General features: G+C 33.8%; 1 pseudogene; it reads left to right on the plus strand.

Moving 5' to 3' along the window:
* LOC149552798 (DNA (cytosine-5)-methyltransferase DRM2 pseudogene) overlaps positions 1–16,110 on the plus strand; it is a 59,943-nt pseudogene extending 43,833 nt beyond the window's left edge.
* Positions 16,111–27,621: the final 11,511 nt, after the last annotated feature.

Consider the following 27,621-nt stretch of genomic DNA (forward strand, 5'->3'; position numbering starts at 1 on the left):
GTAAAATTTTATGCACATTGTTATGCAATTAATTTACATTCAAAACTAATACCAAAAAAGAATCTTCTCAACTATCCAATTTCATTTACTTTTTATTTGACCAATTTACCTGTGAGATATCATTTGGTGCACTAGATTCTTGGGCAAGGCTTACATATTCTTCACGTAGGCATGCAACCATGACTTTATAGCCCTGCTTCAAGGCAATATTTCTATCTTCATCTGTGACCTCCACATTGAATTTTGTGCCTTGTATTTTTTTCTTAATATGGTTAGTTTTCCATGTATGGTTTCATTAAACAAAATTTTTTGCAACATTATATTAAAAAAATGTGAAATTTCATTGCTCCTACTTACAAGTCAAGCCTAGAGATTCACATAGCCACCAAAGCCTAGTTTGTATTGGCCAAACTTTTCTAGTCTCACTTTTGTAGCCATAGATGTGTCTTGCAAACTATGAAAAATTTCAAACATCTTAGATTATATATTTAAAAATATCAATAATTAGTGCATGATTAAAATGTACTTAATACTATCATGACATACCTTTTCTTGCCCTATGCTGCTTCATTTACTCTATTATCACATAGCCTTTTCTCCTTTGCATCTTCTATTATTCCATTCCACTACATTGGTGGAATCATAGGAGGACAATCATACTTTGGGTTATCCTTAAAGCCCTTCTATATTGATCCCTCACAATCTTTATATGCGTTGATGCTCTTTTGAGAAGTAGGCTAGTGTCAAAAATGTTTTTTCCAAATTTCTCCACAAAAGGTGCAATTAACTAATTTTTAATACCACAACTTGTAAATTCCACTTTTTAAAAAACAAATAGATTGTTATATCAATAACTTTAATATATTACAATAAATGGAAGAAAGAAAAATAATGTAGCAATGATTTCAAACTACATACCTTTTACGTATGGTGGGTCCAAATAGTCTCAATGTCATATGAAATAGATGTTCAAAGAAAACATTATTACCTAAAAAAACATAAAGGATTATCAGTCCAAAATGAGTAATGTAAAAGTAAACTCAATTTACACTTTAAATAATAACAATTTTAAAGCACCTAGAAGCTTTTGTTCTTTTAACAAAACCATAGTTTTCTTATTTAGCAATAATGTCCCTTCATATGAACTAGTAATAATCACATGGACTACTCCAGGAAATGGATCAGCTTCAAAAGTATTGCTCTCTGTTGGTTTATCAACTAAAACATCATGATAATTAAAGTAGACACCAAATGAATTGAATGATAGAGAGATGCCACCAGTCACACTTTGTTAATATGACCAATTAATTTGCTGCCTAGAAAAAAATGTAAATTATAATGCGAACCAAGTAGAATAATGTTTCAAATTGGTCATGACTAACTTAACCTAATATGATCAACTTTATAAAAGACTTTAATTTACTAACAATAGAATCCATGTGTCAAGTACATATCAAACATCTTTCCTTCACCTCTTTTTCTTACAATAAAAACAAATATTATCACAACAAGAATCTAAATCAATGAAGAAACATAGCATGCTTCATTGGCGATGTGATCTATAATTAGGTTGGCTAAGCTATAATTAGTTTATGAATGTCATTTTAAACTAAGCATGATATAAATTAAAACTACGATACTCTTAATCATAAGTTTAAATGAATAAAATTTAGGAAAAGGATAGAATATTATAGAATATAATCTTAATACTCTTCAACAAATAGTAGCAAGAGGGTCCTGGTCAATGGTACATGGTAGCATTCTGAAAAGCACATTAATGACAATAAGAATGTAAAAGTTAAAGATTCAACAAACAAACTACTATTATTATTTTAAGTATGCATGAGTTTTTTTGACTATGAATTAGTCTATTATCATTTCTTCTACATTTATATGGTCCAATCCTAATCAAGATTAATAGATTATTACCTAATGGTTGAGAAGAAGACAATACCAAAGACTATGAAAGGTGCAATCAATAATAGCCAAACAACTATTGGATTAAAGATACAACGCATTCTTGAATAATCAAGCTTAGAAACTCTTGTATATTTTCTCAGAATAGATTTCAAATGAAAATACATATGCATACTTACGGATATAATCAAATTGAAGAAATTTACTAGCCAAAAATGTTTTTTCCTCGCATCATTTAGAACATTGTTAGTAGTAGCTTCTAAGTTGGATCTGATTGTTCACCAATTTGATGTAAGATTAGCATCTTGAATGTAGAAGAGTAGTTATACATGCAATAAACAAAAGTTAAGAAAAAGGACAAGTGAAAATTTTGTGAATTATGCATATAATTAGATGGGTTGAAAAAAATCTATCTTGGCTATCTTTGTGGATGACACAACACAAGGCTTTATTCTTATTGGTAATTTGAACACAAAGTTAGAAACAAAATTATAAAATGATAAGTCATGTAGAGATTAAATGTTTCATGTGAAACCAACAACTAGAGATAGGAATAGACAATTACATCACATGAGTAGTAATATGCATTGTAGCCCATCTGTTTGGGATGAGTAAATATAAGTGTGCTCTTGTACCAACATATTATAAGGAGAAATAGTCAAGGGTTATGAGCCCAAAAATGTTGGAAGTGCAAATGAGAAGTCATAAGGAAAAGGTATATAGGACAAAACTGAAAGGATACCTCCCTGCCTATCTCCATGTCTCTCTATGTGTGGGTATATGTATGTATGTATGCATGGTGTGTGTATGCAAGCTTCTGTAGACATCATTTAAGTATTGGTATGATACTTCATTGTTCATCAACTTGTAGAAATATATTACAAAATAGAGCACATTACAAAATTTAGCAAAACAAGGTTTTACCAGTTCTAGTGGGCATAGACGAGGATGTTTGCATGGTCCTTGTTGTCGACAATGCATGAGGCAATACTGGATTTCCAGTCGAAGGAGGATTCTACACTTCATAATGAGCCAAATAATACAATATTGTTAGCAAAGAAATTTGCAATGGATAAAGATCAAATGGGATACTAGCTATAAATGTCCACAAAAAAAAGGTAAGTGTTATAATGTTGATGAAAACAAGCAAAGTGTTACTTACATGAAGGTTGTGCGTGACAACCCTCACCATGTTCACCATGTGATGTCACAACTAGCACATATGTCTATACAAGAACACATAAAATTAGAGATCATGATCCATAAGATACTATAAAATATTAATATCTATTGAACTTCTATTATTGCTTTAGTCGAATGACTGCTTACCTTCAAAGATTGGATTCTACAATCCAATTCTGTTCTTAGTGCCTCTTTCTCCTCACTTCTATCACCCTCGATGACAATGTTAAGAAGTTCATCAGTGTATCTTTGCTTAATTTACTAGGTGATGAACATAGGGTCAGTAATAAGGGTGATTTCATGCAGATATGATGCCCATATTTTAGATCGCATTTAATCAGTGATCATTCTAGCTTTTTCCTATCATTTGTGACATCAAATAATAGTAAAATTTCATCAAAATAGCTCCAAAGCCATAAATAAAAGAAAATAATAATACGACATTTGTTTCTATATTAACATTAAAATTTACAATAATTAATGTCTACCTCTATTGAAGGTGTCTGAGATGGTGCATCCATATCAGCCTTTGAAAAAAATTAGTAAGTCTTAATAATCAACAACAAAATTAAAGTAATAGACTTACCAGAAAAATAAAATAATAATAATGTAGATTGTATATGTAAATCATTTTTCTTAAGTTAAAAATTTAGTGTAACTAATGTGTATATCTAAAAAAATATTTAACATATTCTACTTAATGTTTATATGTGCACATATGGTTTGGAAAGAAAAATTTGGTCGTACATGAACCCATCATAGTTGACATTGATCCTACTTGGACATTTTATTGATCATCATGATCTTCATCCATGTCATCATCATCACAATCATTGTACTTGTCACTTTGATCATTGTCATCACCACCACCATCTTCATTACCATCATCATCATCTTCATCACCATCATCATCATAACCATCATCACCATGATAATCACCATCTTCATCACCATGATCATGATCATCATCAACATCATCATGATCATTATCACCGTTATCGTCAGCATGATCAAAATCATCACCATCTTCTTCTTCTTCATCAATAGGTAACTGTTGTTCCTAATAGTCATTTACTTCCTCTTGTGCTTCTTCAATATCTTCTTCTTCGATCACATTATACTTTACCGGCCTTCCTCTTGGGTCATGTCTAACAAAAAATGACCAACCTAGTTTGTGTGGAACACCAAAGTAAAACACTTGCTTGCATTGGCTTGGAAGAACATATGTCTTATCTCTGACTAGCTAAAATGACCTTGTATTAATCATAGTATTAATCATAGTAAATTCACTATCATGTTCAATAATAGTCCTATTAGGATCATTTCAATTCAGTCATAACCTGAACCATTTGAAAACAAATAGAACTATTTTGAATGAATTAAAGTCACACTCAAATTTATCATCCAAAATGCCATAGTATCAATTTTTAGATAGTTGAGTTTGTATGTCAGTTCTAGATGACATATTGGTGATAGTGAAGACAACACTTATCCTAAAATCACACATTTTCTTCATTTCATCTAACTTTTTTGTGCAAAATTTATAGCCATGGTAGTACATTTCTTTGTGGTGTTTGACCTAAAATTATTCAAACATGTCAAGATTATTTTCATTGATCTGTGAGTTGATATTAAACTTATGTCTCATGATTAGTAATCTTATTCATACATCTCTTAAGCCATATATTAGATCAAATACCAATGGTGTAACATTGGGATCTCCATTATGATGAGCTTCTTTAACCAATGATGCAACATCATCCCATGTTAATGAGCAACCATTTTCTCAAGACTATTTAATCCATACCATCATGAAATCAAGATTGTTTGATGTAGTGCATCCCACTCATGATCAACTATAAAGAAGACAATTGCACCAGTTAGAAACAAATTATAATTATTGATGATGGATAAGAATTAATAAACTACAAGAAAAATAACTTATAATTACCTCTCACCATCCTCAATCTACCTTTTCTTGTCAAGTACTCCCCTTTGAATTTTTCATTAGAGTTGGGATCCCAAACACGATCTACATGGATATTTGCTACAAACTTTGGAAGATATTCACTAATGTACATCATGGTCTAGTATATCATATATCCCTCTATCATAGAACCCTCAAGATGTGCTCTTTGTCAGACTAGGTGCTTCATAAATTTCAAGTGTCTCTCAACCATCCACATTGATCTAGCTTGTATAGGTCCACACAATTCAATCTCCTCAACTTGATGTATGAGGTAGTGTTCTTGAGCATTGGAAAAGGTTGGAGGTAAACACTTTTTCATTTCACACATAAGCTGTAGAATTTTTCTCTTCTAATATTTTATATCTTTTTTATCAATTTCTTTAGATGATAACCACCTAAAAGAGATTCAACATGCAAAAACACATAAACAAGATTTCAAATGAAATTATACAATAGATTTTAGATAAAGAGCTACAAATATAAGAAAAAACACTTCTAACCTCGTTTATTTTCCAAGATCATATATAACTTGTTTAATACTATTGTCAAACTATTGTGGAAGGGGTAGAGGTAGGATGAACTACAGACATTAAAAAAGGATCATTTCAATATATTATTAAATAATGCAATATGTAGTACATTCAATCTTACAAATATACTATAAATAGAAAGCATGACTTACCTTGACGAAGGTATGCCAATCATGTGTTTTCAACCCTCGCCCAAAATCACCTTTCTTTGATAGAAGAGTGCTTATATTTGTAGCAAATTCTACTGAAAATGTTTCCTTTTTTATGACTTCTTTTAATGCATCACTTTGTTGCTCCATTAATAACCAAGGAAGGGCACTTGTATTTATGTAGTGCCCATTGCTATTTGATTCAATGAAAGCTTTTAGTGCATGATTGGATTCATGAATGTCAGTACAAATTTTGACAATTTATTCTCTATCACGCCTTCCATCCAACATTTTTCATAGTGTCTCTATTACATTTTTTCCAATATGCATAGCATCAAACAAATGCATGATTGGGAGATCCTTGTAGTACGGTAACCTACTAAATTGAGTAGGATAACTTTTCATTCCTCTAGAAAGTTGGTCATTGATACCTTGATGACCTTCACAAGTATCAATTACAGCATTAGTAAATATAAGACAATATCAAAATACAAATTTTAAACTTTGGATGATAAATTGGACATTACCTTGATGATTTAGTTGATCATATTCAAACTTCCATAGATGAGGTGTCATTCTTTGTGGCCTTGATGATGTCTCTTATTTCCCATTAAAAAGATGTTTTTTGGCAATTTGATACCTATTATTATTATGGAGAAAGTGTCTAAACTCATCAAACACCTACTTTCCTAAAGTTCTCGAATGACAAGATTTCATCTCCAGACCACAACAGACCACAAACTAGACATGCACATTTTCCCTTTACTTGAAGACCTAAAAGATCATGTATAATTAGATCATGTAAAATTATCATGCATAACTTAAGCATATGATAGTAATGTGTAAGCACTATAACAGACCAAAAATATGTGATCTTAACAATATAACATACCAAAAAAATGAGATAGCTCAGGGGCATCATGTATTGTCCATACAAGCATTACATGAAATTGAAATTGTCGATGTCCTATCAATCTAGAGATGTCATACATAGTGATGCCATTCCATAACTTCAACAACTCATTAACTAGGGGCTCAATATACACGTTCATATCTTTGACTTGGTATTTACCTAGTAATTGAATGAACATAAACATTACATAATTATTATGACCATTTTCATGCACTATTTATAAATTAATTTAGATAACTATAAAATGAAAAAACACCTGGCACAATCATTGACAACATTATGTGCTCCCTCTTTATGGACATCTAAGGATGAATGTAATTTTTATTAAAAAAAAATAGGCCACACTAAGTAAATAGATCTCATATCTCCATATGGGTTGACACCATCTGCTGCCAATGAAAGCTTTGGATTATGAGGTTCTTCTTTAAAGTGTAACCATGTTTCTTCTATCTCTTTAAATGTAGATCCATCAGTAGGCATTCACATAATGTCATCCTGACTTCTATTGAATGCATGGTAATCCATAAATTGTGTCAAGCTAGCACACCTGAATAATTCTTGAAGACGTGGAATAATGAGAATGTACCGAAGAACCTTGTGAGGCACTTTTTTTGTTATTTGATCTGATCGATATCTACTAATATGACAATCAAGGCATTCTATTGAAAATTGATGTTGTTTATGATATAGAATGTGATCATTGGGACATGCATGTATTGTCTAATACTTCATTCCAATATGATTCATAATGTTAGATAATTCTTAGTACGAATGAGGAAAAATGTTTGATGGTGGTAAGAAAAACTCACTAATCAACCTACAACAACAAATATGCATTGTTAATATAATGAATAGTAATTGTAGGCTAACATTAAAAATGACAAAAATGGCATACCTTAGCATATGTGACATTTCTATATTGGATATACCATTCATAACGTTTAAGTTCACCAACAACACTATAGTCGAGAGTAGAGTTTTTTGGGAGCCTTCGTATAAGGGCTCGTGTGCCTTCTCAAGTAAAGATATATCAAGACCATCTTCATCATCATTATAAGATTGGCTAGTACCATCATTGTAAGCCTCTTCATTACCTACCCCAATACCATCTTCTTCAATCATGCCCTCTAGCACATTATCATCTTCTTCCATGGGAGTTTTATCCTCAACTTGGATATTCACACCTCCATGTTCCTCTAGTAGGAAATCCACATTCAGAAATGGACAAAAATTGTAGCCCCCTTCAATGTGACCATGTTTCCTATAATGACTCTGGATTTTTATGATTAGAATTCTTTGATTCTTTAAGCCCTTACACTTTTTGCAAGGACAATAAAATTTATTAGATTTTCTTCAGAACTAACACCATAATGTAGCCATTCTCTCATTATTTTGTTCTAGGTTCATATTGTCAAGTGTGGTCTTTCTTCACAGGAAAATATAACTTCAAATAAATTTGATATGTTGTAGTTAATTTTTATATCTACACATATGGAAATTTTTTATTAATGTTTTCAAATGTAACTAAAATGATTCTATAATTTCTAGAAGGCCTAGATATTTACAAACTATGGAGTTATTTGAAGGACAAATTAGTTGGGTTTTCACAGTGGTAAAATAAAGCAAACTATTTGACAAAATTTCTTAGATTTCAGGTTACAAGATTTTTAATATGAAATAGTGTAGCATCCTATAGTGGTATCAAAGCACAAAACATCCTACTAGCCTATGTGTAGTGATTCAATATTGGAGATGGCTAATGCAAGAATACATATTTTAAATAGTTAAGTGCAATAAATTATTCAAAGATGTTAAATTTGTACCTTCAAATAAGGTTCTTGAAGTGAGTATTATGCTCTTCTATTTGGGAACCTAGATGCCCTCTACAAAAATATAGGACCCAAGATGTCAGTATGCAAGAAAAGTCTAAAATAATCCCAATTGCATTGCTTTAGTATGAAGAAAATTAAATTTGGGTTGAGAAATCTACCTACCCCTTGTGTCAATATGAAAAAACCTTGAAAAATTTTGTGTAGCCATCCTTGGAGAGGCCTTGTGAGGACATTTACTTTTAATTATCATTCATATGCAAGTGGTAACATATGTGCTCCTCGTAGCTAAAATATCGAGGCCTCTTTGAAACACAATATGTACAGCCCTCCTAAAAAAAAATGCTTCAAATTGTTGTGTAAGAAACACTTGCAAATTATTAAACTTTAATTTATTTTCTTGATCATTGTACTTGCATAAAAGAGAGTATGTTCCTAACAATGCAGGAAGGACTTTGTAGCTTACACTGAAGTATGCTTTCAAGAGTTTGGAGATAGAGTGAAACATTGGATCACTTTAAATGAACCTTATGCCTATGCAGCTATGGAACCATTGAAACCATGAACCTCAAAGAAAAATAGTAATTAATTCCTTTCACTCTCATACATTTTAGGAACCATTGAAACTATTAAAGTTTGATAGCGAGTTATACTATTTAAACCATACTAAGCCACTATACAAGCATAAATCAATACAAAGTCACATTCAACAAACATTATCAGTAATAAATATTAACTCTTGGGAAAGTAAAAGCTAATTTACATAATATAGCTTCTATTTAAAAAAAAGACAAGTGCACATTTAATGATCCCCAGAGAGGTATAATAGAAAAGGATTAGATTTAACTAGCTCGCTGACGTTAGGCACAATTCAAGAGGCAGTTACTGTAATGACCCCATCAAAATAAGGTTTGATACTAAATTAATAATTGTGTAATATAACGAAGAAATATAAAATTAATAATAAGATTAAATTGAAGCAAAAATAAAATTATAAGTCCATAACATTAATATAACATCATCTATTTCAGAATGCATTTGTTTCTCTTTTGGGATTTAAAATCACCATCTATGTATGGAACCTATCGATATAATCTTTCAATTCTTCCTATACTACACTTTTTGTTTGTTTGTTTGTGTGTGCATGTTCACATTAGGCACTTTCTCTGACAATTTTTGTTCACAATCATGGGGGAACAATTTATTGTCATGCCCCCACCAAAATGCCATACATTCCAACACATGAAAACCATTTGCTGTGTGATTGAAGTTTAAATAACACCCATATCATAAAAGCCAATGTTGTTAATAATATTATAAAACTAGCACTAACAATATTCAGGAGGTGGTGCTACCCAAATAATTAAATTTTAATTTCCAAGGGCGGGGATGGATGTGAATCTTTCACCAAATAGTATAAAAGAGAAATCAAGTCATTAAGAAAATGAGCATCTATTAGGAATGAATATTATGTGACTTTGCACATAATTGTTAAAGCCAAAGTGAACAAAACCCCTCCAAGGAAATTTAGAGACTTAAAGATGAACAACCTTCCTCCTATCAAATTATTGGAAAAAAACCTATAAATTGTATAGGCATCAAGGACAAACATTCAAGTAAAAATAGTTGGAAATAGAGAAGACGATAATAGTAGAAAATCATGATAAGTCTATTTTCAGAATTGTGTGTAAGTGAGAAAACTGAATAATATAGAAAAATTTACAATTCTTTATTATGTTATATTTATAAATAAAAATACCAAGTATAATTTTTGAGTTATAATCCAAGAGATGCATATTAAAAAATAATTGAATTGTTTCATATCCAAATCTTGACAATATCATGGACGGCTTTTGAAAAGATTTCAAAGCTCAGTGGCCATGCTTTAAGCATTTTCAAGAAATGCAACCCCATTAGTTGCATATGTGAAAAATAGATTTGAAGTTCAAGGTTAATTACCTTTCACCCATCCTATAGGTGCTCCAACAATTAGCAAAGGAGATCTATGCTACCCAAAGTGAACATCATTGTGCCCATTTGTAATGGAGAATCCATTTCATGTAAATGAGCTATTGAGTCTCATATATATAACACTTTTTGACTCCTTATTAATCAACAAAGGAACCTAAGTGTATGTGTCTTGCATTTTAGATGGTTGTTCTCAAAAGTACAACTCTTAATTGTGTCTATGAAGGTCTAATGCGTATGTGTTTAATCATTGTTACTTTTGTGGACTAGTGATCCATGATTTATAAAGCTCTATTTAAGTTACAAGAGGATATATGTTGAGCATGAGACTCTTCATTTCTATTATTTCCTTTGTTTCTTTTTTCCTCCTTTTGTTTACAATAAGGCTTATGCTAGAATAGGTGAAGAATTGGCCTTGTAATCATGGATATTGACTCACAAACCTATCATGCATTTGTGTGGCTTTCCATGATTGGTAGTTAAGTAGGATGGATTTATTCTAAACAAATATTTAGACCAAAAGTCAACCCTTGATCCATTGGGAATGACCTCATTGATCTTGGTTTACCACATATAATTTCAAAGTCTAGAATATTAAAATGTAATTAAATGACACAACCACTACACAATCGTTAGACTCTTGTATATGATGACACATAGAATAAGCCACTCCTTTTTCTATCATCAAGCCTATGTTAGTGAAATGGTTGCTTTGATAGAAATACACTAGTAGATGTTATTTCCATGTTACATTTATCTACCATCAAAAGAAAGTTTGTGGAAATGATTGTTGAATGTCTTCTAACACATGCCCTAGAAAAATATGCAAGAAGCTAATGATGTTAGTTTGTAGTCTCATTTCATTTGAATGAGAAGTTGTTGCTTCTAGCATGTATCTTGCATTGAAAACAAGTAGTGGCAGGTCCTTGAGAAACTAGCACATAACTGGTCCCACATCAGTGGCCTTTCCTACTAAGAAATTATGTTGTAGTTGTTGTGTGATCAGTGTTAGTTTTTGAAAGGAAGATGATCCAACCATAATAGTGGGAACTCATCCTCAGATTACTAGTATACCATAAATTTTTGTGCATAGTTGACATTATATAAGAAGTAAAATGCTCATCCAATTTTTGTGAGATATGAAAAATATGAAATACAAATCATTGCGTATTAATAAATTACAAGGGAAAACAAATATAGAAACTCTCATTGCTTGTATTCAAGCAAAGTCCTTCATTTTTTTAGACATAATCTTCCCTCAATTGTTTTGTTGATCAGGAATGTATCTAGATGCAACTATGGGAGAGTTAAATATATTGACAGTTTAGTCATACTATATGATGTAAACTACTCAAACACTTGCCCAAACACATTTGCAATTCCTCTAGATTTGAAATTATTTTGTGTCAATAGGTGGAAATTTATTTTCAATAAATAAAAACACAAAAATGTAGATGAAACATGCATGAAACATTACCATTCAGAAGAACTAACTGAAAGAAGTAGATTCAACTAATAGAATCAGATAAGTAGTCTGGTTGAGGCAGAAGATGTTTTCCATTTCCTCTACCTGGCAGGAAAAAGATGCCTCAAATCATTAATGACAAACATGTAGTGTTTAGATGGCTAGTTGTAGATGATAATAGAATGCATTGAAAGAATGTGTACATGTTGCTTATCTATTGAAAAGAGAATGTACATGTCTACTTTAGGAGGCCAATTTAGACCATTTACTTCAAAGGATTATTTATACACAACTAACTATTTTTCCTCTTGTTGATTTCTTGCACAATTGAATACTTTCTAACTTTGTAGGCTATAGAACTTTTAAGCACAAAAAAATTGATTTTTCAAGTTAAGGCTATAAACTAGTTTACATCAATGTTGCTTGCTTATAATGTATATTTTAGTCAAAGCATGTGCACTAGACTTTCATTCAAAACTTTAAATCACTTGATATGTAGATCTTGATTGTAATTCATTGTATCCTAATTACAATCACTTTGGCTGCTACATAGGTCCATGTAGAAGCAGATGCTCTTTCTTGTTTTATAGAGTTGCTAAGTAATTTTTTGGACCATTTTTCCCAGAAACTAGACAACACTGCTATAGGCATCCATTTTAAAATGGTACAAATGATAGAACTTTTGAAGATACATGATAAAATGTTGTTAACTAATTGCAAAACATCTAAAAGTTCTTCTCTTGTATATTTTCTTTGCTAAACTCTTCTTAATAGTTTGAGTCCCTCCATTACTTTAATCACATTTACCCAATGATCTCTTGTCATGTCATGAATTAAAAAATATTATATTTTATAACATAGAATGCCTCAAAAAGTGTCATCTCAAGGGTAGGATAATGAAACTTATTCTACTAAGAGAAAGTATTTTTCTCTCTTGTATATTTATCCATGCAATACATCATAAATATGCCAAAGCTTGATCAATTCTATCTATATGACCATTGCTCTCAAGGTGATGAGGAGATCTATATTTCAAATTGATCCCTAATGATATTTATAGATAATTCAAAACATTGACATCATTATTGTGTTTTATCAAGTATTAAAAAAATTTAGGTACATTATTATATCTAAATATCTTAGACAAACCTTTTGCTGAAATACGGAAATCATCAATAGTTTTGAGACTTGAAAAAAAATTTAATTGACATAGGGTAGGCTTTGTGTAAAATCCTATTCAAAACAAAACATAATTTTGATTCATTAAAAAATAGAGAAGCTTAGGGTAAAAAAATCTAAAAAGGTACTTTTCATAATGCATTCCATATTAAATCAAATTTCAAATAAACACAAAATTTAATCAATTACATCCACCATACAAACATGCATACAAGAAGAGATAAAAATTAAAATAAGATATTGAAAGTTGATATAAAAGAAAAGTTCGTTATGTATCAAATTGTTTTCTTGTATACAAAATTGGAATTAGAAATCTATGTCGCTAGAATCAACAAGAAAGGTACAAAATTGAGAAGAACTAATCCTCCCAAAATTGGTTCAAAGATGTTGGAACCTGCCATGTTCTACATATGTCAAAAAAGTAGCTACAACCATCCTATTCATAAAAGAGGTAGCAACAAGATTATCTTCAATAACTTGTTTTTCTCTAGTTGTGCAAGCTCACTTCTCCCCGAATCGCTCCATCACTACCTAATGACTAGCTTGAGTCAACTCATCTATTGTTATCCTCGATAAATATAAGGTTAGCATCCTCAATAATCAACTCAAATACAAAACATTTTTCAAATCAATATCGGTTATCATCTACATGCTATGCTTGTGCTAATTACCTCTCAAACTATTTTTAATCCAAACCATACTATTTGAATTTCCAGTCAAATGATTGTTGAGTTTTATATTCAGAAATCAAAATAGGAAGATAAAAGAAACAATCAAGCTATAAAGAGGCAGAAATTTTACTATATAAACCTTAAGATTGGCACAACTAATTGGAAAAGGAAATCACACATTTTTTTAAGCTTCTTTAGATTAATTAAAACAATTACACATCTAATAAATTTAAACGATGTGTTTTCTATCTTTCAATTATTCTTGAGTTTTGAATACTTCTACCACACTAGTTGGGTAGTCATCATAGTCTGCCTAGCATGGTTTTTATGTAATGCTCTCACTTTCTCTATACTATGCTTTGTAATTTGGTATGTAGCTATCCTGAATCATGTAATACAATCTACTTGTGATCCAATTCACTATGGGATGTCTTTGATTCCTCACATTATCCAATTCAACTTGCTCGTGTCCTTAAATATATGTTGGAAGATTCTCTCAATGCATAAGAATTTATAACTACATTTGGAAGAGCAAACATCTAACAATTGATATCAAATTTCATTTGTCATCAATAGAACCCCCCTTCATGAAAATCTACAGCTTCATTATCATTTGGATGGTTTCAAAACTTTCTTGGCCATTATAACCTACCCTAATAGGATCCAATAATTTCAAATTACCACTTGATATTTACAAATTGTCCTTTTAGTAATTTCCTCCATCTTCCATAAACCAAACTTTTAGATATAGACTTAAATGAAGTGCTCTTTTTTGGAATTGCATAACTTTTTGAAAATAATAGGAATAAGTAGAAGTATTCAAATTTGAGTGCCATCAAAGTACTAAGTTTGGTCCTACAAGAAAATTGTATCGACAAGGCCAAAATTGTGTCCATCCACACCAAACAGCCATTGAACTCATATAATATTTGAGCAACAACAATAATGACAACTGTGTGATAGATCACTATGAAGCCCTTGTCTTTGCTAAAAGTGGATTCCCCATCTTATGTTATCCAAAGCTTCCCTTATTCATTCTATAAATGCTCTAGTTCTCTCACATTGCTACATACAATTGGTACCAAGTTTCATTCTTTTCTATACACAAAACAAGTGGAACAAATGACATGTTATAATGTTATTATCACAATGTAAACATATGCATTCTTACAACTACTTTTAAATGTGTGTACAATTATCCATGCTATTAATTTTGTTAGTTTTGCTAGAATCCATGTTCCCCATTGCAATCAAGTAACCCCACTTATCCTCCATGCTCTAAGATCATACATGTTCTTCAACACTATTACAGCTATTTTTCATTTTGGTTAATTTAATTATAAGCATATAATAATGAGTTCATCTCCAGGGAAAGAAGAAACAAGATGGAGAGGCATGTAGGAGTAAATTTCATAAAAGAAAGAAGGAAGATATTATCATAAGAAGCTTGGAAACTGAATCCCCTTTAGTCCATAAGAGGTTAATGGGCTTTGGGGTTCCTAGCTATCTTGCAAAAGCCTATTCCAAGCAATTGAAGGAGTTTATGCAAGGGCCTCCATTCTTTTATTTCAAAAATGTTTGCATTGCACCAAAGGATGTTTGGAAGACTATATCCTAGAATTTTGATGGTATAGAGGTGGAGTTTGTTGACTCCAAGTACTTTTTAGCTTCAAAGAGACCAAGAGGCTATATACACAACCTTCCAATAGAAGGTAGATTTCATCTATTGCCTCAACCTCCTATGACTACTCATGAAGCATTTCCTCAAACAAAGAAGTATTGGCCTTCCTAAGATCATAGGGAAAAATTGAATTTCATATGTGGCTCATGAGCCAGTGATGTACAATGCCAGGAACTCAGGTCAATAGTTAAAAGATCTAATGGTAAACCATCTTTGAGTGAGAAGGCATACATATTTCACATATGCAAGAAGGACAACTTGATATGGGTGGGGCCAGATTAGATGGCCCCTCTAGAGCCTCACGAGATAGAGCTAGTATTGGGATTTTAAAAAGATCACATCCAGGGAGTGTCATCTATGATAGAGCACCTTCAGTGTTTGGGAAATGCATTCCAAATTGACATAGTAGCATACCATTTCTCTACACTGAAACCATATTATCTCAGTGGAATCATATTCCTCTCTATGTTCTCTGGTATAGCTAGAGCAGAGGTTGCTCTCCATCAATTAGGGATAAACATAAAATGTGTTGTATCTATCAAAATATGTCCAAAAAATAGGCTTACAGTTAGTTCCTGGTGGTAGAAAACACAACAAATAGGAACACTAATTTAAAAGGAAGATGTGCAAGAATTGACCAAAGCTTACCCTAAATGACATAGCTTGTGTTAGTGTGGTTCAACTAACATGTCCAAAAAATTGGCTTTTAGTGAATCCAAAAAAAAAACTAAAGTAGGATTATCTTTTATGATCTAAAAGGAACTAAAAATATTTTTCAAAGTTTACTAATGAAAGGAAACCAAAAAAATGCATAGCTGAACATTAGAAAAATTTATAAACCAATAAAAATGTTTAAATAAATGGTAATGAACATAGAATATAGTGTGAGAACATGATTTTTTAATCAAATGTAAATCTATAAATCTATAAATTCAGGTTTTAATTCTGCTGAGGATCTCCCTTCAATAGTTCTAGTTTGGGTTCGCTTGCCTCATCTTCCCTTGGAATTTTGGCGTGAAGACATCCTTCAACAAATTGCTGCTTTCTTGGGGAAGCTAGCTGCAATCGCACATCAATCCCTCGATAAAAAGGTTATTTCTTATGCTAGAATTTGTGTTGAAATTAATTTGAATAACCCATTACTAGATTCTTTGGAAATTTGTCTGCGGGATTCTTCTTGGGTGCAGCAGTTAGATTATGAATCCCTCCCTTTCCGTTGCCAGATTTGTCATGAGTATGGTCATTTACTACGGCAGTGCCCCCGTAACTCAAGTTTCAAAGGAGTGGATCGTTCTAGAGCTAGCAATGCTGGTGATTTGGCAAATACTACAGGGAAAGGACAATCTCAAATGGTTAATACTACCAAGGGGATGAATCCACAAGATGCTATAGGTAAGGGTAAGGCTCAAATGCAGGATAAGGATGGATTTACCCCTGTTCGCCCTTGGGCTAAGGGACGTGGTCAAAAGAGGCCTTTGAAAGAAAGATTATCTGATTCAGGTTTTAACCGCTTTGAGGTGTTGGATAGTATGGTTCTAGAGGAGGGTATTCCTCCTCCTATCTCTTCTGATCCAGTTTGCCCAGATGAGAGATCTGTTCCTAATGATGCTTGTGGGGCATCTCAAGTTGTAGTATATTAGAACTATGAGGTTCTTGTAGCTCCTATGACAGCAGCTCTGGTGACTCCTACAGTGTTGGAAGATGATGATGTTGTTTTGGCTGACTTGGTTAAGGATGTGCTACCATCAGGTAAGGGCAAGGGATCTCCTCTCCCCTTGGGGTTTCTGCCTCGACCCTTTAAGCGGGCTTCTTCTACTCCCCCTCTAAGGAGTGGGCGCAAAACAGACCAAGAAAAGATTAAACTCACAAGAGATATATTGATTGAGTCTGGTTCAATGAAACCTTTGGATTCTCATTTTCCCAATTCTACCCAATGATGATTATTCTCTCATGGAATGTAAGGGGGTTGAATAGCATCCCTAGACAAAAGGCTATTCATAACTTGGTGGTTGATCATAGTCCTGATGTTTTTTGTATCCAAGAGACTAAGCTCTCTGTGGAGTCTATGGTCCAACATGCCTCTAGTATTTGGTCTCATGGCCAATGCCAGTGTATTGGGGCAACAGGCAGTGCTGGTGGTTTAGCTATATTTTGGGATCCTCAAAAAATTTCTCCTCTTGGCTGGATGTCTTCTCGCTCAACTCTCTCTACGGTAGCTTCTGCTCTAGACTCAGGAGAGGTAATCATGGTTACTAATGTGTATGCACCTATTGATCTTGTGGGAAAGGAGGAACTTTGGGAACATATTCAATATGTTAGAAATTGTCATCCTTATCATCCTTGGGTGTTAGCAGGGGACTTCAATTCAGTTTTAAGTCTGGAAGAGAAGCATGGTGGTTTGGCTAGATTGGGGCCTTCTTCTGCTCTTCTTTAGCAACACATATCTCTTTTGCATCTCTCTGATGTTAAGCCTTCTAATGGCCTCTATACCTGGAATAATCATAGGACTAGTGTTGCTACTATCTCAGAATGCCTGGATAGATTTCTTCTTTCTTGCTTTTGGCTTAGTGGCACCCTTACTATCTCTTCAGAAATCCTTGATTGGAGGGGTTCAGATAGTTGGCCAATCAATTTTTTTGCTATAGGGGTTTATGTTATGAAGAATCCTCCTTTTAAGTTCCAGTTGATGTGGCTTCATGACTCCTCCCTTCATGATTTTGTTTTTTGTTGGTGGAAAGATGGTGCTCCTGCATATGGTACTGCAATGTTCTCATTTTCTAAAAAGCTTCAATATGTTAAAAGGCAGCTCAAGATATGGAATAGGGAATGCTTTTGGAATCTTCACTTTATGAAGAGGCTTTCTCAAGAAAATATTGATGTCATCACAAGGGAGATTAGAGATCGAGGTTTCTCAGAGGATCTTGGCCAGGCTGAATCCCTTGCTTCTAGAGCTCTAGAAGAATGGGAACTTCGAGAGGAAATTTTTTGGAAGCAAAAGGCTCGAGTTGATTGGCTCCAGGAAGGTGATCGAAACACTGCCTTTTTCCATAAAACAGTGCAATCTCATTGGAATCAAAGCACTATCTCTTCTTTGGTTAATTCTCAAGGTATCCAACTGAATTCCTTGCCAGCTTTGTTCCAGGAGGCTATTTCATACTTCTCTACCCTCTTCTCTGAGGACTCTCCTCCTACTGATAATGAAGAAAATATTATTTTGTCCTGTATTCCTTCCCTTATCACTCAGGAAATGAATGATTATCTCATGTGTCATATCTCTTTGGAAGAGCTGGAGGAGGTGGTCTTTGGCATGTCTAAGGGGAAGGCTCCTGGTCCTGATGGCTTTCCAGTTGAATTCTTTCAGGAATTTTGGGACATCATTAATCATGAGTTTTTTGGAGGTGGTTAAATAATCCTATGCTAGCAAGAAGATGCTTCGAGCTTTGAACTCTACATTCTTGACTCTTATTCCTAAGAGAGAGGGTGTTAATCAATTGGAGTTTTTTAAACCAATTGCCTTATGTAATGTGGTTTACAAAGTTATTACTAAGCTGATTGTTGAGAGACTGAAAAGGTGGCTTCCCATTATTATCTCAGAAGAACAAGGTGGTTTTGTTACTGGCAGACAAATTTTGGATGGGGTGGTTATTGCTACTGAGGCTATTCACTCTATGGCTACTTCAAGGGAGAGAGCCATGTTTGTTAAGCTGGATATGGCTAAGGCCTATGATAGAGTTAAATGGAGCTTCCTAAGGAGTATTCTTCTTTCTTTTGGATTTAGCTCTGACTGGGTGAGTTGGATTATGAGTTGTGTTACTTCTGCCTCTTTTTCTGTTCTTATTAATGGTTAACCTTCACAACTATTTGGTGCTTCTAGAGGCCTCTGCCAGGGTGACCCTCTCTCCCCATATCTATTCATCATCATGGCTGAAGGCTTGGGAAGATTCATTAAGCATCAGGTGTCCCAAAATTATATTCAAGGCTGGCGGTGGGGTAATGGCTTACCTTCTCTTTCCCATCTTCAATTTGTTGATGATTATGCTCTTGTCGGTCTTGCTAGGATCAAGGAAGCTGAAGCATTTTGACATGCTTTGGACATTTATTTGGCAGCTTCAGGCCAAAAAGTTAATGAGCACAAATCTTTCATTTACTTTTTTAACACTCCTGATTCTATTCTGCACAGGATTGTTGGTATCCTATGGTTCTAGATAGGTTCACTTCCTTTGACTTATCTTGGCATTCCTATTGCTGTTTCCAAGCAGCCACATCTCTTCTAACAAAATTTGATTACCAAGCTTCAGGATAAGGTAAATCATTGGACTCATAGATGGCTTTCTACTGCTGCCCGGGTTACTCTTCTTCAAGTTGTTATCCAAGCTCTTCCTACTTATAGAAGCATGGTTCATGCTGCACCTATTTACTTTCTCAAGGAGTTTGAAGCTCTTTCTCAAAAATTCCTTTGGAGTGATAATTTTCATAGTACTAAATGGAGCTTGGTTAATTGGGCAACTGTTTGTAGGCCTAAAAAGGAGGGTGGTCTTGGTCTTCAATCTTCTCTATTAAGTAGTCAAGCTTTGGCTGCTCAACTTTATTGGCGATGGTGCTCTAGGAAACATCAACTTTGGGCTCATATTATCACTCATAAATATTTTCATGGTGCTAATCCTTGCTCTGTTTCTGCACTTCCTCTTGAAGGTCGTGGCTCAATGGTTTGGCATACTTTGAAGACAGGTGCGATGTTGGTGAAGAGGGGTCTGTTCTGGATATGTAAAGGAGGTTCTCAGGCTTTGTTTTGGTCTGATGCTTGGGATGGATTCCCTTCCATTTTATCCATATACCCTCATTTTCAGCCTCTTTGTGACTCTTTTCTTGCCGTTGGATGGGATAAAGTGGCTCATTACAAGACTCCTTATCAATTGGGACCTATTGTTGGTTACAGATGGAAGCATTCCTCTGATTGGCCTCCTAGAGGTACAGACATGGATCGTCAGGAGCTTTCTCAAATTTTGGCCTCTAGAGAGTGTTCTTCTTTGCTTGGTCCAGATGTTTTGGCTTGGGGCGGTACCTTATCTGGTAAATATCATGTCTCTATTGGGTATCAGGAGATAACTAGACAATTATTTGTGGATGCTGAGGTCCCTTGGTGGAAGCAAGTTTGGAATAAATTTTCTTGGTCCAAGTGCAATTTTTTCATGTGGCTAGTGGCTCACAACCGTTGTCTTACCTGGGATAATCTTTGTAAATGTGGATTTTAGCGCCCCTCTTATTGTGTTTTGTGTGGTAATGGAGAGGAGTCTGTCTCCCATCTGTTCTTCCATTGCTCATATTCTACTCAGATATGGCACCTTTTGTCGAGTGCTTGGGGATGCTCTTGTCGGCATGCTTCCTCTTTGCCTAAGTTCTGGGCCCGCTTGGGTAGTGCTCCCTCCAAGTCTTCTTCTCTCCATGTTGGTTGGATTGCTGGCCCATCTTTCATGCTTTGGCATATCTAGTTGGAGAGGAATCATCACATATTTCAAGATGTTCAGCTTGGTGTTTTGCATCTTTGGTGGAAAATATCACATTCTCTTTAGGAAACTATTCTTGTGAAGTGTGAGCTTGATGGGGGTATGGATCCGGTTGATCTTGCTATCTGTAATCACCTCAATTTTCATTTGCAGGATGGGGTTGTAGCTCATAGGTTTCCTTCTATGTCCAGGTAGCTTCACCATCAGAGGAAGGGTCAGGTTAACCAGGATGGGCACTGGACTCCTCCTCCCTGTGGAGTTCTGAAAATTAATACTGATGGTTCTTCCTGTGGGAATCTTGGTCCGACTGGTATTGGTGGAGTGGCTCATTGTAGTTCTGGGGATGTTAAATTTTTCTTCTCAGTTCATAAGGGTGATTATACTAACAATCTCATGGAAGCTCAGGCTATTTTATATGTTGTGGAACAGTGTTGCTTGCGGGGATGGAGTAAGATTATTTGTGAGTCTGATTCCCAGGTGGTGGTGACCATGCTTTCTTCGCAAGAGCTTGAGGATGTTAGTTGGCAGCTGGTCACTGTTGTTAAGTAGATTCTTTTCTTCTCTTCCTCTTTTCAGTTCATTAGGTTCATGTATATTCATCGTGAATAGAATAGAACTGCTGATTGTTTAGCCAGATGGGCTTCTAGTCATGATCTGGGTTGGAATATTAGGGATAGGGGGCAATTGTCCTTTGAGATGGTGCAAGAATTTGATGATCTTGTTGCTCAGGATCGAGCTCCTTGTTGAGCTCTCCTTGTTGTATTCCTTTTTGTCTTAATAAATTTTTACCCCTCTTTTTGCAAAAAAAAAAAAAAAATTCAACTCACCTTTGTAACACTGGGAAGGAGGCTCTTCAATGTTGCTAGGTGTGAATTAATCCTTTCACGCCACCTTCTTTTAGCTTCACTATGGCTCTTTGATTCTAGAAGAGCCTTCACTTCTAAAATATCTTTCAATGTCAACTTTGAAGCATTTGCAAGCTCTCCTCTACTACAATCAAGCACCAAAGAACACAAGTTGTCAAACCCTATTGGTGCTAAAGCTGTAAAACCCTTTTGGCATGTACTCCTGGCCACAAAATGCAGTGTACAAAATGATTAAGCACACAAGATGTCTTCTAGTCACATAACAATGAAATTAGGTTGGAAAATAGAGCTTTTTTTATTTTGACATAGTGTAAGCTCGTGTTGGTCAAAATTTTGACCAACACAGGCTTGCATTTAAAATATATATATGTTGCTTTTCATATTTTGACCAATTTGACCCCATTTTATTAGATGGTCAAAATTTTTGGTCTAAAAATGGGGTCAAATTTACTAGTGAGAGTATCAAAAAAATTTCCCACATCCCTAAAAAATTGTATGCGAAGATTTGAACTTCATCAAGAAGTCTTCAATAGTGGGAAATTTGGTTGGTGTTAAAGAGGTCAACTCTACATCAAGCTGAATTGCCCAAAACTTATTCACTGTTCCAAACAAAGTCTAGAATTTGGTCCAAATAGCCTATAGATTGGTCAAACCATCCAAGTGAAATAATAGACTATCTGAGATATTCAGTGCAATCAATCCCATGGCCTCATCCATTTTATTCTTATACTAAAGAAACTCAAAAGGGCATTGTAGAATACATTGGTCCACATCTAGACATGACCATAAGCCTCTTGACATGAGAAGCTTAGTCATTTGTGCCTTCCAAGTGTGATAGTTGTGTGGCATGAGTTAGGTCACAGATGTATATGACATTGAGAGGAAAAGATGGAAGAAGAAGGGTCTTATTCTAAAGAAAATTATAGAAAAGGAAATACCCCCCACAATGTGTAATGATATTCCTCAAGTACCAAAAAAACAACTATAGAAAGAAAAAAATGAGAAAAGAACTTGGATTCTAGATGCAGAGAAGGAGGAAACAAAAGGTTCTACTTCAATGCCAAAAATGGGAGCCCAATGAACTTAGAATGTGACAAAACTAGCATCACTATCTCCATCTAGGAGTCATCTTTCTAGTGCTTATTTCAGATTAGAGAAAGACCTTTGTATGCTCAAGTTATGGCCAAAAACTAACTGTTTCTCCAAAAGACTAGCTCACTGGAAAAATATAGTCACTACAAAAAAATTGACAGTCATACAGCCATTAACTGGATGTTGCCAAAAAAAAATCTAGGTACTGGATTGTTGACATTAGCAACCAAAAAAGACATCATCTAGCTAGAAAGTGACATCAACAGAGGGTCTAGTGGTGATGATGTCAAGTTGATGTAAGTGGCTAGAAAGGTGATGTGTCTTTCCAAAATGGTGATGTAAGCATGTCGTAGAGTGATGTTAGATGAGAGATTAGTTACAGGAAATGGTGCCACTAGCTAAGCTAGCACTTGGGTGGAGGCATTGGAGCAGCGACCATGGGTGGGTGGCATCGCAATGTTTTAGCTGATAGTGGTGGTATTAGAGTGGTATGTTGGTTGTGTGATAGTGGAGTTGAGGTGGCACAATGGTGGTGCCTACTATTTTTAAAAAAAAAAAATTTAAAAATCACAATTAATGTGCAAAAATGCATCCGTATGGCCTCCAGAAGGGAAATTTTTTTTGCCAGACATTATAGTCACCAAAAATAGAAAATTTTATATGAATCCTGACTATAACAAGTCTTCTAAACTCAATATTAGCATCAATTTAGGCCCAAAGTGCTCCAAAAAATTTCTTTTCCTCCTGATTGATGAAAAAATTCACAAACAAATTAGGGTTTGTGTCTCTGAATCATGGCTTCAAAAATCCTTCAATTGAGAAGTAGCAAGGAGGCTATGATATCATGTAGAAGTTGATTAAAGCCAACTTCATAGTGCACCAAGATCAGTTGTATGAAAATAACCCGTTGAGGAGAAACCAAAGGAGGAAGAGAACAAGTGCTTGGAGCAATTCAACAAAGTGAGAAAATGTATTTGATAATGAGAAAATGAAAATGCTATGTGAATGTGTTGTTAAATTACAACAAGAGGGAATGAATATAAAGGCCTCGAGAAAGCTTCTAGAACAAGCTAGAAAGTGCTAGGAGATAAGTATGGTTAGGTAGGAACAAAGTCCAGTGTTGTCAACAACTCATCAACAACTCCTAGATGACAACTAATATCTAAATGCATTTTTCTAAGTAAACTTAAGTAAAAGAATAAATAATTATTTATTTTAACACATTTAACATCTTAAGAAAAGATTATTTTAGTGTTTTTTGAGTGGCAATAAATCTTAGTGTTAACTAAGTGATTTCTGTGCTAACTGGGTTACAGTAGTATTCCACTTTTCGCATAGTTTGGTTTTGATTTGTATTGAAATCTTAAGGGATCTAGGATTTATTTTTGTGCTAACTAATTCACCCCTCCCCTTTTATTTACTCATCTTATATTTCAAACAATTAATATCAAAGATTTTGGTGCTTGTAGAAAAGGTTTCAGGGACCTAAGCTAAAAGTTCAAGATGTCTTATAGAAGGGAGATCCCTAAGCTAAACAAAGATAACTTCCAGGCATGAAAGGAACTTATGAAGTTTCATTTGGCAATAGTTGAAGACTCATGTCTAAAGTATATGAACACCTAGTATGTTGTACGTAGTTGAACTATGACTATGGAAGAAATTACAAAAAAGAAGAATCATAACATTATGATGATTGATATTGCTTCAACTCTCAACTATGCTAAATTTGATGAAGTAAAAGATTGTGCTACTACTCATGAGATGTCGATCAAACTGAAATATATATATGGAGGTGATAATAATGTTAGGAGAGCTAATGTAGAAAGTCTCAAAGATCATTTTGATCAAATTAAGATGAAAGAAGATGAGAAAATTCAATAGTACAATGAAAGAATCAAAGCCAATGTGTGTGCCATCAGTGTCTCAATTGGGAAAATTAATGATGTAATAGTGGTAAGCAAAGTACTTAGAACCCTTCTTCCAATATACACAATTAGAGTGTCTATTATTCAATAAATGAGACATGATCCTAAGAATGATATAACCTTGGATGAATTAATGGGAAGGTTGACTTCTATTGAGTTAGATAATTTTGATAATTATGTCCCTAGCTCTAGAAACCTTGATGCTACATTCTACTCCAAGCTATCACTAAACAAGAAAGTTGCATAGTATAAAAGATGGAAGTATGATAGTGAAGATGAAGATGGTTCTGATAGTGATCTTGAATCCATTAAATCATTTCTTACAAGATGATTTACCAAGGGAAAAGGAAAGTACAAAGTCAAAATTCCTTTGATCATCTTTTCTTGTGAAGAAGTTGGTCACATTGCTGGAAGGTGTCCAAAAAAAGAAGGAAAAGAAGAAAAAATAATGAAAAGTACAAAGGAAAGAAGGATTTCAACAGCTACAAAGACAAAGGTTAGAAATCTTGTTACATTGCTAAAAGTTCTAATAGTAGTGAACAAGATGAAATGTTGTACATTGCTATTAAAGATGAATCAAATGAATCAAATGATAAGATGGCCCTTATCTCACATGCTAGTAAAAATGATACATATATTATTGATAGTGGGTTTTCTCACCATATGAATGGTGATAAATCTAAATTTGAGAACTTGGTAAACTATGATGGTGGAAGTGTTAGATTTGGCAATGATGAACCATGTTATGTGAAAGGTAAAGTTTGTATTGCACTAACCAATGATCACAAATGTGATAATGCTTATTGGGTTCAAGGATTGAAGCATAAGATACTTAGTGTGGCTCAATTGAATAGCATTGCATTCAAGGTAGAATTTATGAATGGAAAGGCCAATCTGCTAGATAGGAAAGGATATCTAGTTGGGACTAGAAAGAAAACTATAGGTAATCTATTCTACCTAGATCTAACTATCAATTCATGTTTCATAGCTCAAGTAGAAGAAAGCTTGTTATGACATAAAAGGTTATCATGTAAACTTTGATAACCTGGTCAAAATAAGAAAGAAAAAAGGGTTAGAGGCATTCCAAGCCCGAAGAAACCTAATAAAGGCATGTGCAAGAACTGTCAAATTGGAAAGATGGGAAAGACAAGTTTTAAATACAAAAACTATCATTTAGAAGAAGTCTTGGAGTTGGTTCATATAGATCTTTCTGGTCTCATTAGCATATAAAGCTACACTAGAGATAAGTAATTTATTTTTTTTGTTGATCATTTCTATGATGATGAAAATTATGTATTTGAAGGATAAATTAGAAGCTTTCCAAAAGTTCAAATGGTATCTAGCTAGAGTGGATAAATAAACAATAAATAAGCTAAAATGTTTAAGATTAGACAGAGGAGGAGAATTCATTTATAATGAATTCAATGAAATCTATAACGAAAGAGGAACTAAAAGAGAGGTATCTTCACCTAGTGTACCTCAATAGAATGGTATTGTTGAATGAATGAATAGACAAATCATGGATTATGCAAGGACCCTAATGATAGAGAAGATGGTCACTATCAAAGACTAGAAAGAAGCAATCAACACTATAGTTCATATCTTGAACCAAGTTCAGTTGAAGAAGGATTCAAATCAAACACCTTTTGAATTATGGTATTGCTATAAATCCAATGTGTGTTATTTCAAAGTATTTGGAAGAAAATGTTATATTTTGAAGGAGTCAATAAAATAAAAAATTGATATTAAAAGTGATAAGATGCATTCTTGGGATATTCCAATAAGAGTAAAGCATACAAATGTTTGAATCTATCTACTCATAAAGTTATAGAGAGTGTAAATGTGAAGATTGATGAGTTTGCAGAAAAGAGTGAAGAATAAAGCATTAAGGAACCTGAAGACTACATACACTTTGTTTACTATGAGAATGATAACGTACCTAAAAATCAAATAAGTGGGAGTCAATAGTCTTCACCACCCAATTCCCCATAATACCTAGTTAGAGCTAGTCTAGCCTGAGTCATAGTCTGAAGGACTTGAGTTGTAGTTAGTAGGAACCGAGTTTCAATAAGTGCAAATTGAATCATATGATGGACCTAAGTCATAGAAAATGGGGCCCGAGCATGATTCAAAAGATCATGGTGAACTTACTAAATTCAAAAAGAAGGAGCCCATACTTTTTGGATATGTCAAAAGGCATAATGCACCCAATAAAATCATTGGAGATCAGTCACTTGGTACAATGACAAGGAAAAAATTAAAAGGTACATGTATGCTTACTGAATTTGAACCTAGATTTTTCAAAGATGCATTAGAGAATGAAAGATAAATAGAAGCAATGAATGAATAAATTGATCAAATAGAAAGGAACAAAATTTGGTTTCTTGTTCCTAGACCCAAGGATAAGAATGCAATTAGCATATAATGGTTATTCAAAAATAAATTGAATGAAATGGAGAAGTTTCAAGAAACAAGGCAAAGCTAGTTTTCAAAGGTTATTCTCAAGAGGAAGGTGTTGATTATGGAGAAAACATTTCTCTTATTGCTAGACATGAAGGTATTATAACACTCCTTTCATATGTAGCATACAAAGGATTCAGAGTATATCAGATGGATGTGAAATCAACATTATTGAATGGAATCTTAGAAGAGGAAATCTACATTGAGAAACTCATAACACCATATCTTGTTAACTAGGGAAACCTTGGCCAAGGGAAACCCTAGTGGGGATGATACTAATAGATAATATAATGATATATAATTTCCTATTTAGAGTGTTGG

The sequence above is a fragment of the Cupressus sempervirens genome, chromosome 6, assembly GCF_028749045.1.
Source record: "Cupressus sempervirens isolate cs-2001-9-10 chromosome 6, ASM2874904v1, whole genome shotgun sequence".
Classification (NCBI taxonomy): Eukaryota; Viridiplantae; Streptophyta; class Pinopsida; order Cupressales; family Cupressaceae; genus Cupressus; species Cupressus sempervirens.